We start from the raw sequence: 14,726 nt of genomic DNA on the forward strand, positions 1-14,726 counted from the left end.
ATTACACTTTCAGCTTTTCACAAGCCCTTGTCAGTTGGCATGACAGAGAAGCAAGTTATGTGTTGTATACTTCTGAAATCTTCCCCTGACACGACCTCAACTGTTGCCTAACCTTCATGACATTTTGTTTTGCGCAGTGATCGAGTAACCCCATCCACTCTACCTAGGCCTGTAGGCAGTTCAATATATTTTTTAACCTTATTATATATCATTTTGTTAAATGAAAATTTGCCCTCAAAGACATTACGCACAGAACTAATGAAACTGGATTTGACGAATCTGCGTTTAACATTATTGAATTTAAAAACAATATTACAATTGTTGAAACAAATAGTGTGTCTCTTACATGTCCTTATCTTGAATATTGAGTTCAGACTTGGTCACCGTATTGGGAAAACAAAACGAATGGATAGAGTACAGACACGAGCTATCAAGACGGCTCTGAACTGGTAAACATTAAGAGATCCGACCAAACTAAAATTTATTCAACTTAAATAAAGACGTCAAGATGCGATCTAATACAAGCATTCAAAATTATCAAAACTTGAATGAACTCGATCTAACAAGCTATTTAAGAGTAGTTAGTCTGACTTCACTCGTAGTAATGGCTACAAACTCGTACACAAATAAATGTTTCTCCTCGAATGAATCGAAGCAGTTTATCCCAGACAGGATCGCCAGAATATGGGATGATGATTCACCAATTACAGTACAGTAGTAGAAATCGATTCCATGAATGAAGATTTCGCTCTAAATCAAACGACTGATATTGATTGCGCAATCTTGGTTACATGAAAAGTTAACAAACTTTTCTCTTTGAAACATCAGTATTTCTTTGTAATCTTACCACACTATCCACAAGTATCTACACTTACCACACTATCCAAGAGTATCTACACTTACCACACTATCCAAGAGTATCTACACTTACTACACTATCCATGAATATCTACTCTTACCACACTATCCATGAATATCTACACTTACCAGACTATCCAAGAGTATCTACACTTACTACACTATCCATGAATATCTACTCTTACCACACTATCCATGAATATCTACACTTACCACACTATCCAAGAGTATCTACACTTACTACACTATCCATGAATATCTACTCTTACCACAATATCCATGAATATTTACTCTTACCACACCCAGGGCAAGGCCAGCCGGAGGAAGCCTCCCTCACCCAGGGTAGGGCCAGCAGGAGGAAGCCTCCCTCACCCAGGGTAGGGCCAGCAGGAGGAAGCCTCCTTCACCCAGGGCAGGGCCAGCAGCAGGAAGCCTCCCTCACCCAGGGCAAGGCCAGCCGGAGAAAGCCTCCCTCACCCAGGGTAGGGCCAGCAGGAGGAAGCCTCCCTCACCCAGGGCAAGGCCAGCCGGAGGAAGCCTCCCTCACCCAGGGTAGGGCCAGCAGGAGGAAGCCTCCCTCACCCAGGGTAGGGCCAGCAGGAGGAAGCCTCCCTCACCCAGGGTAGGGCCAGCAGGAGGAAGCCTCCCTCACCCAGGGTAGGGCCAGCAGGAGGAAGCCTCCCTCACCCAGGGTAGGGCCAGCAGGAGGAAGCCTCCCTCACCCAGGGTAGGGCCAGCAGGAGGAAGCCTCCCTCACCCAGGGTAGGGCCAGCAGGAGGAAGCCTCCCTCACCCAGGGCAAGGCCAGCCGGAGGAAGCCTCCCTCACCCAAGGTAGGGCCAGCAGGAGGAAGCCTCCCTCACCTAGGGTAGGGCCAGCAGGAGGAAGCCTCCCTCACCCAGGGCAAGGCCAGCCGGAGGAAGCCTCCCTCACCCAGGGCAAGGCTAGCCGGAGGAAGCCTCCCTCACCCAGGGTAGGGCCAGCCGGAGGAAGCCTCCCTCACCCAGGGTAGGGCCAGCAGGAGGAAGCCTCCCTCACCCAGGGTAGGGCCAGCCGGAGGAAGCCTCCCTCACCCAGGGTAGGGCCAGCAGGAGGAAGCCTCCCTCACCCAGGGTAGGGCCAGCAGGAGGAAGCCTCCCTCACCCAGGGTAGGGCCAGCAGGAGGAAGCCTCCCTCACCCAGGGCAAGGCCAGCCGGAGGAAGCCTCCCTCACCCAGGGTAGGGCCAGCCGGAGGAAGCCTCCCTCACCCAGGGCAAGGCTAGCCGGAGGAAGCCTCCCTCACCCAGGGTAGGGCCAGCAGGAGGAAGCCTCCCTAACCCAGGGTAGGGCCAGCAGGAGGAAGCCTCCCTCACCCAGGGCAAGGCCAGCCGGAGGAAGCCTCCCTCACCCAGGGCAAGGCTAGCCGGAGGAAGCCTCCCTCACCCAGGGCAAGGCTAGCCGGAGGAAGCCTCCCTCACCCAGGGTAGGGCCAGCAGGAGGAAGCCTCCCTCACCCAGGGTAGGGCCAGCAGGAGGAAGCCTCCCTCACCCAGGGCAAGGCTAGCCGGAGGAAGCCTCCCTCACCCAGGGTAGGGCCAGCAGGAGGAAGCCTCCCTAACCCAGGGTAGGGCCAGCAGGAGGAAGCCTCCCTCACCCAGGGCAAGGCCAGCCGGAGGAAGCCTCCCTCACCCAGGGCAAGGCTAGCCGGAGGAAGCCTCCCTCACCCAGGGCAAGGCTAGCCGGAGGAAGCCTCCCTCACCCAGGGCAGGGCCGGACAATGGAAGCCTCCCTCACCCAGGGTAGGGCCAGCAGGAGGAAGCCTCCCTCACCCAGGGTAGGGCCAGCAGGAGGAAGCCTCCTTCACGCAGGGCAAGGCCAGCCGAAGGAAGCATCCTTCACCCAGGGCAAGGGCAGCCGGAGGAAGCCTCCCTCACCCAGGGCAGAGCCAGAAAGAGGAAGCCTTCTTCACCCAGGGCAAGGCCAGCCGGTGGAAGCCTCCCTCACCCAGGGTAGGACCAGCAGAAGGAAGCCTCCCTCACCCAGGGTAGGGCCAGCAGAAGGAAGCCTCCTAAGGTAACAATCGTGCGGTTGCAGTAGGCTGTGTGTTACTTAACAAGGTCTGCCAGATATACCTTCAAAAGGTCGACCAGTCCAGGGTGAGGAAGGTAATACAATGCCTACTATCACAGGGAGTGAGGAATACAATGCATGCCATCATAGGGAGTGAGGGTGGTGGGAGAAAGCTGTTGACGTAAGAGCCAGGTGGAAGACAGGGAACATGGACTCACCAAAAACTGGATCTGACGCGGGGAGCTACGGCTGACGGCCCCCTGCACCCTGCCACAGTAAAAGTTAATCCGCCCCTCCACCTGTAGGTCTGCTCCCCCCCCCCCCCATCAACCTCTCTCACCCAACCTTCCATCCCCAACCTCACTTTCCCTCGCCTTCCTTGCCTCCTCCTTACCTTCAGCGTCCAACAGGTGAGGGCGCTCACCCACAGACGTTCAGCTGTGGCAACACACTCATCACCAAGACATGAGTTGTCTCTCACCATCTCCACACCTGACACACTTCCTGTCACCTTATACCCCCCCCCCCCAACACACACACACACACACACACACACGCGCGCGCGCGCACACCAGACACTATCCAGATCCCATCCTCTGTAACACGATTTCCCAAACTTTAAGAGCGTGAGGTGAGTAAGGGGATGAGGGTGGGGGAAGGGGTTAAGCCGTGTGTCAAAAATTATGATTTTAGTTTAAAACTGGTTTATACGAAGAGTGTGCGTTTATGTCATTCCGTCTCTCATTGAACTTACTAAATATCCTTTCGAAACCATAATAAAGCAGGCAGCCTCACCATCTGCTATGTTAAGATTTATCATACAGTTGTTATTGTGTGTTTAAGTCTGGTTTTCTCGTCTTTTAACTATTCTTTTATGGATTTTGCTTGTCGCTATTCCCACATATCTCTCTTATCCTCTCATTGCTTACTAGATTAAACCACCTCACACCACATAATGTCCTCAAACATCTCATTTCCAATACATTCCCTTCTCCGTACAATCCTATCTAAAGCCCATACCTCGCAACCATATAATATTATTGGGACTACTATTCCCTCAAATATACCCATTTTTATCCTCTCAGATAACTATATTTCCACATTCTTCATGGCTCCCAGAATCTTCGCCTCCTCTCCCACCCTATGTATGACTCACTTTCATGGTTCCATTTACTGCCAACTCCTCTCAGATACCTAAAACACTTCACTTCCAATTTTTCTCCATTCAAACTTACATCCTAACTAACTTGTCCATCAACTCTGTTATTATTATTATTATCATTATTATTATCATTATTATTATTAATCAAGTGCAGGAGGTCTCTCGACAAAGTGTAAGTTACCTAGAGATTGAGGAAATAACGCCTACAACATACTTCTTTTCAATTTGGGTTACAGTTGCGTGTTCTGAGGCAACTGAGGTCACTTTTGTATGTTAGTGACTTTCCCAAAGACTAAGATCCACACTCCAACATGCTTGCGGACGACACCAAGCTGTCGATGACAGGCATGGACAAGAGAGTAATCGTGCTTGCCGTACCATAATAAGACTGGGTCCAATACTCTAATCAGACGTTTAGTCCATCACATTCTACATATCGTACACTTGATTTTCAGCATCTTTACAGTAGGTAAAATATACATTACATTACACCCTAAAGTCATTGCAAAAAATATATAAAATACATTTCGATATTCTACGTCAATATCTAACAAAACATTGGTTAATGTAAAGTCTGTGGTTAAAGAGTGATGGCAGGATCACTGTAAACTGCAAAATGATAGTTTCATAAACTGCAGATACCATCACACAAGCAGTGCTGCCGTTTTCAAGAAATTCGTTATTACCTCGGACAAAAAAGAGTGCGCGAATCGATGAGGACTGTGATCCTCATCTCACGCCGTCTAAGTTGATGTGAAAATAAATCCACATACAGAAAGCGTGATTTCGTTTCATTTCAGATCTTTATGATACATTATGCTTTTATGAACAACTGCTATTGTTACTCATGATGTGAACCCAGAGGAAAATGTCATATGTTAAATGAATGAAGAAACTTGTAAGTGGTGAGTGAGTAATGATGCCCCGTATGCTGTTTCGCTTCAGCCTACCCTGTCTAGTGGCTCATCCCTTCATCAAACATCAATGAACACAATTATCAACAAGAATAACAGTTAATTAGCAGTACATAAGGTAGTTAAAGAGGAATACTGAGATAAACAATCGATCTTCATTCGAACGTGGACTTCGACCCCACAGCAACACAGAACCCATTCCACATGAACGCGGAGCTTCGACCACAGGACCCATTCTACATGAAAGTGGAGCTTCTATCACAGCAACACAGGACCCATTCCACATGAACGTGGAGCTTTGACCCGACAGCAACACAGGGACCCATTCCACATGATCGACCCCACAGCAACAAAGAACCCGTTCCACATGAACGTGGAGCTTCGACCACAGGACCCATTCCACATGAACGTGGAGCTTCTATCACAGCAACACAGGACCCATTCCACATGAAAGTGGAGCTTCGACCCGACAGCAACACAGGGACCCATTCCACATGATCGACCCCACAGCAACGCAGGACCCATTCCACATGATCGACCCCACAGTAACACAGGACCCATTCCACATGAACGTGGAACTTCGACCTCACAGCTACACAAATATCCAGAAGTAACTTTGACGGGTTCTACAAGCTGTGGGCAAGTCTGTTAACCAGTGATTTTTGTTGCGATTTGCACCACCAATTTTATCAAGTCTACTCATGCTAAATCTATTAACCATCTACTTATTCTACATTTTGTAAGTGGTCAGATCTGAGATTCTAAGCTTGTTTTCTATCCGATTCCGGTCCGAGTCATGGAAAATGTCCTGCAGCTGTAAATAGTGTCATTACTTATCAAGCTAGCCAAGCTGGGTGGGATCATTCTCAGCAAGTCACCCTCGCCGTACACTGAAGGTTGAACTTGTTCGTCTGCGTTTTTAAACTCCTTTTAGACCGGTGGATTTCCAACACACATGCCATTAATGTTTGATAATGCAGAAACTAACATCATTTAAGTTAGCAAACAGTAGTGAGTTATCTCACCATATATTATCTGTAAATGTCAATAACCAAGGGACACCAATGAAATCGAGTTTAATGAGAACGGCATCTCTGACGACAAGTAGCATGACACGATGTTAACAGGAAGACAGGACGAAACACTGAACCTACCCTCGCTCCTAAACTTCTTCAGTACCATGTCATCGCCCTGGAGTAAGATGACCTGACCCCTGAATCAGGTTAAGGGCCAGGCAATCAGATCTATGGGTCAATTCTTCATTCATTCAAACTTTCAAGATAACTGGAAAGAGCCACAGAGTACCGGAGATATCCACATTAAAAAAGCGCCATTAAACGAATATCAACATTTCAAGCTAACAAATGTTGCAGAGTACTAATTCATAACAAATGAGAGCATCTGTCTATTACGAGAGAATAGTTTGGTGGTGTAACACATGGGGAGGAGTCGGGAGAGTGCATGGGGCTTCGTCACCATCAATAAGGTTCTCCATTGTTATCTTTTGCTAATTTTTGTGAAGCTATGAGTTCCCCTATTGAGAAGACTAGTGATTATTGAAAACATAGAATTATCAATGAAAGGAATAAATATACACGTAAAGGCGGAAGGCTTGGTGAATGGAAACTAGTAGACGGGATCGATGTCAAGTGAAGATGGCGAGGGCCAGGAACCCCCAACCAAACACCTGATAACATCAAACAATGAAAACTTGGATCCCTGCCAGCCATGACACTTCCCTCTCTCTATACCCCACCTGTAAAAGTGGACTTTTTCAAGGCCGTAATTTTCTGTTTCGGTCCTGGAGTAACGGTATGCACTGGCACATACAAACACCCACCTGTTTTCTCATCAGTCTATACATCTAACATGCATTAAATTAAGTTACACAACTATATAACCAAAACTGTATTGCACGTCCATGCTGCAGGGGACGGAGTACAACAATATTACACTTAAAGGACAACAGCATATGGCATTAGATATATTGCAATCACATGCTAGCAATTTTACACCACATTGAGGAAATAATGGCCATAAGAATGTGTCGGGGACAAAACTAGCAACACACACACACATAGAGGATTAATGAACATAACAATGAACACGCAAGAGTTATATGTTGTGTTAGGGTTGGCATTTGTCTGAACCTTTTTCTATACTTTTTCTTGTCAGCTTGATAAAGTTGAAGAGTGAAATTTAAGATGAGGTTAATGTTTGATATTATGGATGAAGTTCTGAATGAGGAACGTGTCACAGGGTTCTATTAGGGAGAATATGAATCTAAATTGCTGTTTTTCAGCATTGCCCTATGTGATTCAAGTTCAGAATTATACTGATATATTGTGTAGAGTCTTAATGTTTGGTTAGGGTGACGACAGGGCAGAATTGATTTTTACCGTTATCCAGTGTGGCACCACTGGCCCGACAAGACGGCCCACTCGGTCGCCAGAATGAAAATAAAGGTAAGGAATTAAAAAGGTTGTAGGTGAGGATTTGCAAATTATTAGAGTGAGGAGTTTGAGTTTTTCACTCTAAACCACCTCTATTGTGGTAACTTGAGAGGTTGATGTGTGATACTGTTTGAGGTTTTGGGTGTGATGTATAATATTGTGTCTGAGGTTAGGTTAGGTTCCGCGTTAGTGTACACGTAACCTTATAAGTATTTGTTCTTGCAATTCTACATCTCTGTTCCGGCAACTGGGTCGAGGGTGAAGTTGATGTATAACATTCCTGGCAATGTTTTGCAATATTATGATTCTGTTATGGTCACAATTTGGCAAAGATTTTTGTTTACTAAAATTGTCCTGAGGCGCCAATGGCACATTTACGCCAGTGTACTCTGGACGCCGTTGGCATCATGGGATTGTTAGCATTCTACGAATGTGCATGTTAACAATGATACATTGTGTAATGAAGGAAAGTTACTCACCTTATGAATTGTTGAAGTCTTACTGCACGGCAGCTACTGGACAGCAGTCATCTAAAGGAAGTGAAACTCACAATTTTCTTCGAGGCCTCCCGTTAATTACACCATCTAGTGGACAAACAGTGAAAATCAAGAAACCGATGATCGTTACATCATATATAACAAATGTTTAACGGAAGCTGCGTCATATGTCATTGCGTTCCATTTTTTTTTTTTTTTGCATATGTTTTCGTTGAATTACATAAATGCGTGTCAAAATGCCGATATCCTTCAGATATGTTTCTTACCTATTAATGAGAATAAAGGACGTAAGGGGAGTGGGGGAGGAATGGGACGTATTGATGTATTTAGAGAAGCAGTGATGGCTTGCGCAAAAGATGCTTGTGGCATGAGAAGCGTGGGAGGTGGGCAGATTAGAAAGGGTAGTGAGTGGTGGGATGAAGAAGTAAGATTATTAGTGAAAGAGAAGAGAGAGGAATTTGGACGATTTTTGCATGGAAATAATGCAGATGACTGGGAGATGTATAAAAGAAAGAGGCAAGAGGTCAAGAGAAAGGTGCAAGAAGTGAAAGAGAGGGCAAAAGAGAGTTGGGGTGAGAGAGTAACATTAAATTTTAGGGAGAATAAAAAGATGTTTTGGAAGGAGGTAAATAAAGTGCGTAAGACAAGGGAACAAATGGGAACCGGTGAAGGGGGCAAATGGGGAGGTGATAACAAGTGGTGATGTGAGGAGATGGAGTGAGTATTTTGAAGATTTGTTGAATGTGTTTGATGATAGAGTGGCAGATATAAGGTTTTTGGTCGAGGTGGTGTGCAAAGTGAGAGGGTTAGGGAGAATGATTTGATAAACATCAGAGGAGGTAGTAAAAGCTTTGCGGAAGATGAAAGCCGGCAAAGCGGAGGGTTTGGATGGTACTGCAGTGGAATTTATCAAAAAAGGGGGTGACTGTGTTGTTGACTGGTTGGTAATGTTATTCAATGTATGTGTGACTCATGGTGAGGTGCCTGAGGATTGGCGGAATGCTTGCATAGTGCCATTGTACAAAGGCAAAGGGGATAAAAGTGAGGGCTCAAATTACAGAGGTATAAGTTTGTTGAGTATTCCTGGGGAATTATATGGGAGGGTATTGATTGAGAGGGTGAAGGCATGTACAAAGCATCAGACTGGGGAAGAGCAGTGTGGTTTCAGAAGTGGTAGAGGATGTGTGGATCAGGTGTTTGCTTTGAAGAATGTATGAGAAATACTTAGAAAAGCAAATTCCTTTGTATGTAGCATTTATGGATCTGGAGAAGGCATATGATGGAGTTGATAGAGATGCTCAGTGGAAGGTATAAAGAATATATGGTGTGGGGGGCAAGTTGTTAGAAGCAGTGAAAAGTTTTTATGGAGGATGTAAGGCATGTGTACAAGTAGGAAGAGAGGAAAGTGATTGGTTCTCAGTGAATGTTGGTTTGAGGCAGGGGTGGGTGATGTCTCCATGGCTGTTCACTTTGTTTATGGATGGGGTTGTTAAGGAGGTGAATGGAAGAGTTTTGGAGAGAGGGGCAAGTATGCAGTCTCTTGTGGATGAGAGAGCTTGGGAAGTGAGTCAGTTGTTGTTCATCCCACAACTCACTATCCTTTCTAATCTGGCCACCTCCCACGCTGCTCATGCCACAAGCATCTTTTGCGCATGCCATCACTGCTTCCCTAAATACATCCCATTCCTCCCCCACACCCCTTACGTCCTTTGTTCTCTCCTTTTTCCATTCTGTGCTCAGTCTCTCCTGGTACTTCCTCACACAAGTCTCCTTCCCATGCTCACTTACTCTCATCACTCTCTTCACCCCAACATTCTCTCTTCTTTCTGAAAACCTCTACAAATCTTCATCTTTGCCTCCACAAGATAATGATCAGACATCCCTCCAGTTGCATTCCTCAGCACGTGAATATCCAAAAGTCTCTCGTGGGCCTATCAATTAACACGTTATCCAATAATGCTTTCTGGCTATCTCTCCTACTTACATACATATACTTATGTATATCTCTCTTTTTAAACCAGGTATTCCCAATCACCAGTCCTTTTTCAGCACATAAATCTACATGCTCTTCACCATTTCCATTTACAACACTGAACACCCCATGTACACCAATTATTCCCTCAACCGCCACATTACTCACCTTTGTATTCAAATCACTCATCACTATAACCCAGTGTCGTGCATCAAACCAACTAACACACTCACTCAGCTGCTCCCAAAACTCTTGCCTTTCATGATCTTTCTTCTCATGCCCAAGTGCATATGCACCATTAATCACCCATCTCTCTCCATCCACTTTCAGTTTTACCCATATCAATCTAGAGTTTACTTTCTTACACTCTATCACATACTCCCACCACTCCTGTTTCAGGAGTAGTGCTACTCCTTCCCTTACATTTGTCCTCTCACTAACCCCTGACTTTACTCCTAAGACATTCCCAAACCACTCTTCCCCTTTACCCTTGAGCTTCGTTTCACTCAGAGCCAAAACATCCAAGTTCCTTTCCTCAAACATACTACCTATCTCTCCTTTTTTCTCATCTTGGTTACATCCACAAACATTTAGACACCCCAGTCTGAGCCTTTCAGGAGGATGAGCACTATCCGTGTAACTCCTTCTATTTCTCCTTTTAGAAAGTTAAAATACAAGGAGGGGAGCGTTTCTAGCCTTCTACAACATGTGAGGAATGCGTGGGAAGTATTCTTTCACGCTATCCTCAGGGATATATATATATATATATATATATATATTAAAATCAAGAAAACAATCGTTACATCATATATAAAAAATGTTTAACGGAAGCTATTAGGGAACTTATTGTGTTTCCTTTTCCCAGTGGTCTCGTAGGACTGTTTATATATGTATATGTCTGTGTGTGTATATATATGTATACGTTGAGATGTATAGGTATGTATATGTGTGTTTGTGGACGTGTATGTATATACATGTGTATGTGGGTGGGTTGGGCCATTCTTTTGTCTGTTTCCTTGCGCTACCTCGCAAATGCGGGAGACAGCGACAAAGTATAACAAGTGTGTGAGGAGGTACCAGGAGAGAATAGTGCACAAATTGGAAAAAGGTGAGAACAAAGGACATAAGGGGAGTGGGGGAGGAAAGGGATGTATTTAGGGAAGCAGTGATGGCTTACGCAAAAGATGCTCGTGGCATGAGAAGCGTGGGAGGTGGGCAGATTAGAAAGGGTAGTGAATGATGGGATGAAGAAGTAAGATTGTTAGTGAAAGAGAAGAGAGAGGCATTTGGACGATTTTTGCAGGGAAATAATGCAAATGAGTGGGAGATGTATAAAAGAAAGAGGCAGGAGGTCAAGAGAAAGGTGCAAGAGGTGAAAAGGAGGGCAAATGAGAGTTGGGGTGAAAGAGTATCATTAAATCTTAGGGCGAATAAAAAGATGTTTTGGAAGGAGGTAAATGTGTTTGATGATAGAGCGGCAGATATAAGGTGTCTTGTTCGAGGTGATGTGCAAAGTGAGAAGGTTAGGGAGAATGATTTGGTAAACAGAGAAGAGGTAGTAAAAGCTTTGCGGAAGATGAAAGCCGGCAAGGCAGCGGGTTTGGATGGTATTGCAGTGAAACGTATTAAAAAATGGGGTGACTGTATTGTTGACTGGTTGGTAAGGTTATTTAATGTATGTGTGACTCATGGTGAGGTGCCTGAGGATTGGTGGAATGTTTCCATAGTGCCAATGTACAAAGGCAAAGGGGATAAAAGTGAGTGCTCAAATTACAGAGGTATAAGTTTGTTGAGTATTCCTGGAAATTATATGGGAGGGTATTGATTGAGAGGGTGAAGGCATGCACAGAGCATCAGATTGGGGAAGAGCAGTGTGGTTTCAGAAGTGGTAGAGGATATGTGGATCAGGTGTTTGCTTTGAAGAATGTATGTGAGAAATACTTAGAAAAGCAAATGGATTTGTATGTAGCATTCATGGATCTGGAGAAGGCATATGATAGAGTTGATAGAGATGCTCTGTGGAAGGTATTAAGAATATATGGTGTGGGAGGCAAGTTGTTAGAAGCAGTGAAAAGTTTTTATCGAGGATGTAAGGCATGTGTACGTGTAGGAAGAGAGGAAAATGATTGGTTCCCAGTGAATGTAGGTTTGTGGCAGGGGTGTGTGATGTCTCTATGGTTGTTTAATTTGTTTATAGATGGGGTTGTTAGGGAGGTGAATGCAAGAGTTTTGGAAAGAGGGCCAAGTATGCAGTCTGTTGTGGATGAAAGAGCTTGGGGAGTGAGTCAGTTGTTGTTCGCTGATGATACAGCGCTGGTGGCTGATTCATGTGAGAAACTGCAGAAGCTGGTGACCGAAGAAAGCTGAGAGTAAATGTGAATAAGAGCAAGGTTATTAGGTACAGTAGGGTTGAGGGACAAGTCAATTGGGAGGTACGTTTGAATGGAGAAAAACTGGAGGAAGTGAAGTGTTTTAGGTATCTGGGAGTGGATCTGGCAGCGGATGGAACCATGGAAGTGGAAGTGAATCATAGGGTGGGGGAGGGGGTGAAAGTTCTGGGAGCCTTGAAGAATGTGTGGAAGTCGAGAACATTATCTAGGAAAGAAAAATGGGTGTGTTTGAAGGAATAGTGGTTCCAACAATGTTATATGGTTGTGAGGCGTGGGCTATAGATAGAGTTGTGCGGAGGAGGGTGGATATGCTGGAAATGAGATGTTTCAGGACAATATGTGGTGTGAGGTGGTTTGATCGAGTAAGTAATGTAAGGATAAGAGAGATGTGTGGAAATAAAAAGAGTGTGGTTGAGAGAGCAGAAGAGGGTGTTTTGAAACGGTTTGGGCTCATGGAGAGAATGAGTGAGGAAAGATTGACCAAGAGGATATATGTGTTAGAGATGGAGGGAACGAGGAGAAGTGGGAGAATGGAGTGAAAAAGATTTTGGGTGATCGGGGCCTGAACGTGCAGGAGGGTGAAAGGTATGCAAGGAATAGAGTGAATTGGAACGATGTGGTATACCGGGGTTGACGTGCTGTCAGTGGATTGAATCAGGGCATGTGAAGCGTCTGGGGTAAACCATGGAAAGTTGTGTGGGGCCTGGATGTGGAAAGGGAGCTGTGGTTTCGGGCATTATTGCATGACAGCTAGAGACTGAGTGTGAACGAATGGGGCCTTTGTTGTCTTTTCCTAGCACTACCTCGAACACATGAGCGGGAGGGGGATGGTATTCCATGTGTGGCGAGGTGGCGATGGGAATGAATAAAGGCAGACAGTGTGTGTTGTGTGCATGAGTATATATGTATGTGTCTGTGTGTGTATATATATGTGTACATTGAGATGTATAGGTATGTATATTTGCATGTGTAGACATGTATGTATATACATGTGTATGGGGGTGGGTTGCGCCATTTCTTTCGTCTGTTTCCTTGCGCTACCTCGCAAACGCGGGAGACAGCGACAAAGCAAAATAAAAATAAAATTTTTTTTTTTTTTTTTTGCTTTGTCGCTGTCTCCCGCGTTTGTGAGGTAGCGCAAGGAAACAGACGAAAGAAATGGCCCAACCCACCCCCATACACATGTATATACATACGTCCACACACGCAAATATACATACCTACACAGCTTTCCATGGTTTACCCCAGACGCTTCACATGCCTTGATTCAATCCACTGACAGCAAGTCAACCCCGGTATACCACATCGCTCCAATTCACTCTATTCCTTGCCCTCCTTTCACCCTCCTGCATGTTCAGGCCCCGATCACACAAAATCTTTTTCACTCCATCTTTCCACCTCCAATTTACCAGGAATACTCAACAAACTTATACCTCTGTACTTTGAGCACTCACTCTTATCCCCTTTGCCTTTGTACAATGGCACTATGCACGCATTCCGCCAATCCTCAGGCACCTCACCATGAGTCATACATACATTAAATAACCTTACCAACCAGTCAATAATACAGTCACCCCCTTTTTTAATAAATTCCACTGCAATGCCATCCAAACCTGCTGCCTTGCCGGCTTTCATCTTCCGCACAGCTTTTACTACCTCTTCTCTGTTTACCAAATCATTTTCCCTAACCCTCTCACTTTGCACACCACCTCGACAAAAACACCCTATATCTGCCACTCTATCTTCAAACACATTCAACAAACCTTCAAAATACTCACTCCATCTCCTTCTCACATCCCCACTACTTGTTATCACCTCCCCATTTGCGCCCTTCACTGAAGTTCCCATTTGCTCCCTTGTCTTATGCACTTTATTTACCTCCTTCCAGAACATCTTTTTATTCTCCCTAAAATTTAATGATACTCTTTCACCCCAACTCTCATTTGCCCTCTTTTTCACCTCTTGCACCTTTCTCTTGACCTCCTGTCTCTTTCTTTTATACATCTCCCACTCAATTGCATTTTTTCCCTGCAAAAATCGTCCAAATGCCTCTCTCTTCTCTTTCACTAATAATCTTACTTCTTCATCCCACCACTCACTACCCTTTCTAATCAACCCACCTCCCACTCTTCTCATGCCACAAACATCTTTTGTGCAATCCATCACTGATTCCCTAAATACATCCCAATCCTCCCCCACTCCCCTTACTTCCATTGTTCTCACTTTTTTCCATTCTGTACTCAGTCTCTCCTGGTACTTCCTCACACAAGTCTCCTTCCCAAGCTCACTTACTCTCACCACCCTCTTCACCCCAACATTCACTCTTCTTTTCTGAAAACCCATACAAATCTTCACCTTAGCCTCCACAAGATAATGATTAGATATCCCTCCAGTTGCACCTCTCAGCACATTAACATCCAAAAGTCTCTCTT

This window comes from Panulirus ornatus, chromosome 62 (genome assembly GCF_036320965.1).
Source record: "Panulirus ornatus isolate Po-2019 chromosome 62, ASM3632096v1, whole genome shotgun sequence".
Lineage (NCBI taxonomy): Eukaryota > Metazoa > Arthropoda > Malacostraca > Decapoda > Palinuridae > Panulirus > Panulirus ornatus.